The following is a 2,982-nucleotide window of genomic DNA, read 5'->3' on the forward strand; positions in this document are numbered from 1 at the left end:
CCCACCACAACTTCTTCAATTGACATATCCACTCACTTCTTGCTCATCAGTTTACTTGAGCTTTTAGGCGCCGATTATTTTTTGATTGGATGTGATATCCGTGATTTCAACAATTGGACTAATTTACGTTCTCGTTCCTCACGTTGCCATTGTGCTCTGGCAGACCACATGTAGAGAAGTGGATTGAGAGCAGAGTTGAATGGTAACAAAAAAACAACCATAGCGTCGTGAATCTGACCCAAACCAACAAAACCACGTGAATTCATCGTCCTCACCAATCCGAATGCAAGCCAGCAAACAGTATCTGTGAGGGTCACTTTTCCCATCACGTGGACTGAAGAATACACTGGCCTCTGTGAGGGACTGAGTGTCAGTCTGCGCTTTGGTGTTTGCTTGTAGATCACAACTTGGATAACTACAATCATTGCAGACAAAATGAAGTTGATTGCTGCAATCACTGTGAACCATCTGAAGTCTTGCTTAGAATAATAGTGATCAAATGAAGCCAGACGACACAGACCAGACTGACCATCAAGCCCCCAGTGTGACAGTCCAGGAAGAAAAGGGATTATTGACAACGTGGTTCCAATGACCCATACTGATATACGAATCATAAATAATAAACATGCGTTAGGAATTTTAAAATAATTATTGAAACAAAGCATAACCATATGGTTCATAGTGATGAGGAAAATGATTGCTACTGACACTATGCTAGAGAGTGAAAAAAGGAACCCAGCCAGTTTACAATTTACGTTACTGGTCCATTCATCTCTAAAGTGAATGTAATGGTCACTATATATATAGCCCGCTACCACAACAATGTTCACATGACACCCCATACACATGTAAGAAAACAGCAAATGAATAATATTCATAAAGAAATTGTTTCCAAGCACTTTCCTCATGTTATAGGACATTACAAAGCAAGCAACACTCCCAGTGACAGCTAAGGCACTAGTTAGCCAAAAGAATACCCTATACAGTTCATTTGGTAACAACGAAGTACACAAAGGCAATATAGTGTGAGGTGCGAAACAGTTGAATCTATCGGAATGTTTAGGGTACAAATTCTTGCAGCAGAATCTGTAGCTTGACGAAAAGACGTTCTCTAACTGAGCTGATGCTGAGAACAAATCAGAAGGAATGTCGATAACTGTATTCCCAGTTATATCAAGCTCTTTGAGATTTGGCATGTCCATAAAAGCTTTCCGTCTTATAGTTCCAATGGAGCAAAACGAAATATTCAATATTTTTATGTCAGGCAAGTACATGGATAACTTGCTGTCAAGAATATTGATTTGTGTTTTTGATATGTACATACGCCTAAGTGCGTAATGAATGTGCTTCGTCGTTTTACTCGTCATTTTGCAAAGAGGGTTGTCCTCTAAATGTAAAGTTCTTAAGTTTGGGAGTTTAAGGAAAATCGTTATATCGATATTGTTTAGGCGGTTATTGGCAAGATCAATATATTCCAAATTATTGAGCTCAGTACTTGAGATGTTATTCAGAAAATTGTGTGACAGAATCAAATGAACGAGACATATGTTCTTTCTAAAATTACTAAGCAACATGTTTGAGCCCATTGCATTCACGTATCTCAACTGCGTAAAAAAGTCAGACGGAAACGGGTTGTCACATATGAAGACATAACCCTGACACAGACAAGGCTCAGGACAGGTCCTGTCACACATCAGTTCATCATCACGCTGTGGACACTGACCCCAGCCATCACACTGATGGTCGCTGTGCACACAAACTCTGGAACCTCGACATCGGTAAAAACCAGGACACGTTGCTGATTCACAGTCTTGTTCATCTTCTCCATAAACACAATCAAAATATCCATTACATCGAGTGTAGACAGGTAGACAATATAACCATTCCGTTTTGCAGCGATAATGACTGTGAGGACACGATTCTTCAGCTATCATCAACTGTTGAGTGAAGTAGCCTGACCCATCCAGAGTCACATGAAACTGTTGCTTTTCGTCTTCCTCTTTGACTGGAGTCAGGTAGGTATGGTCGTCAGGACATCCAACCTCATCAGAGTCGTCCAGACAATCTGAGTATTGGTTGCAACGTTGGCTGAGCAATACACATTGACCGTTAGAGCACAGGAAACCAGGACATGAAGGATGTTCGCAGAATGACTCATCACTGCTATCAGGACAATCCTGCCTGAAGTCACACACAAGAGTGTGATGCACTGTAGTGACCCCATCATCACATGCAAACATTGTAGATGCAAATCTTCTCTTAAAAAGAATTGAATCAGAATGTTGTGCATCGCTCACATTCACGAAAGTGCCACGTGTTAAGTGTACTGCATTCACACAATTACTTTTTGGATCATGTAATAAAAATGCGAACGTCTCATGACTGTCGGGACAAATAACCAAAGCCTGTCGTGTATATTTGAATACAGAATTGTATGACTGCACATGAGTCCGTAACACACTACAATCAAAGGCATTATATGATTGAAAACTCATTTCACACAACATGAGCTCAGCATATGCTGCATTGCAGTATAACAACCCACAATAAAGCTGACAGTATTTAGTTCGCCTTGTGGGAACATATTGAGAGGGAACTTCAATGTGGTTCACATTATATACAAATGAGTTATCATGCCACCTTCGAAATTTGCTGTACATAAATGACTGGAAGTGCCAACCTGATCTGTAATCCAAAAAGAGTTGGAAATGTTCGTAGTTTTGGAAAAGGAATAACATATCTACATATTCTTGTCTTGTTTTCACTGACCCTAGCCTAGCGTTCCTTTCCTGGCACACATAACTGGATAATGACAAGGGTAGCACTTTGTCTGAAATAATCAGTTGAAAACACTTGTGTCTTGAAGACACCAGTCCCTGGCAGTCAGGACTGCTGAAGGGACAGTGTTCTGTTTCGTCCCGTCCGTCTTCACACTCTGGCAAAAAATTACAGTGAACGTGATTTTGGAAAAGAGAGTAGTTA

The sequence above is a fragment of the Babylonia areolata genome, chromosome 23 (assembly GCF_041734735.1).
Source record: "Babylonia areolata isolate BAREFJ2019XMU chromosome 23, ASM4173473v1, whole genome shotgun sequence".
Classification (NCBI taxonomy): Eukaryota; Metazoa; Mollusca; class Gastropoda; order Neogastropoda; family Buccinidae; genus Babylonia; species Babylonia areolata.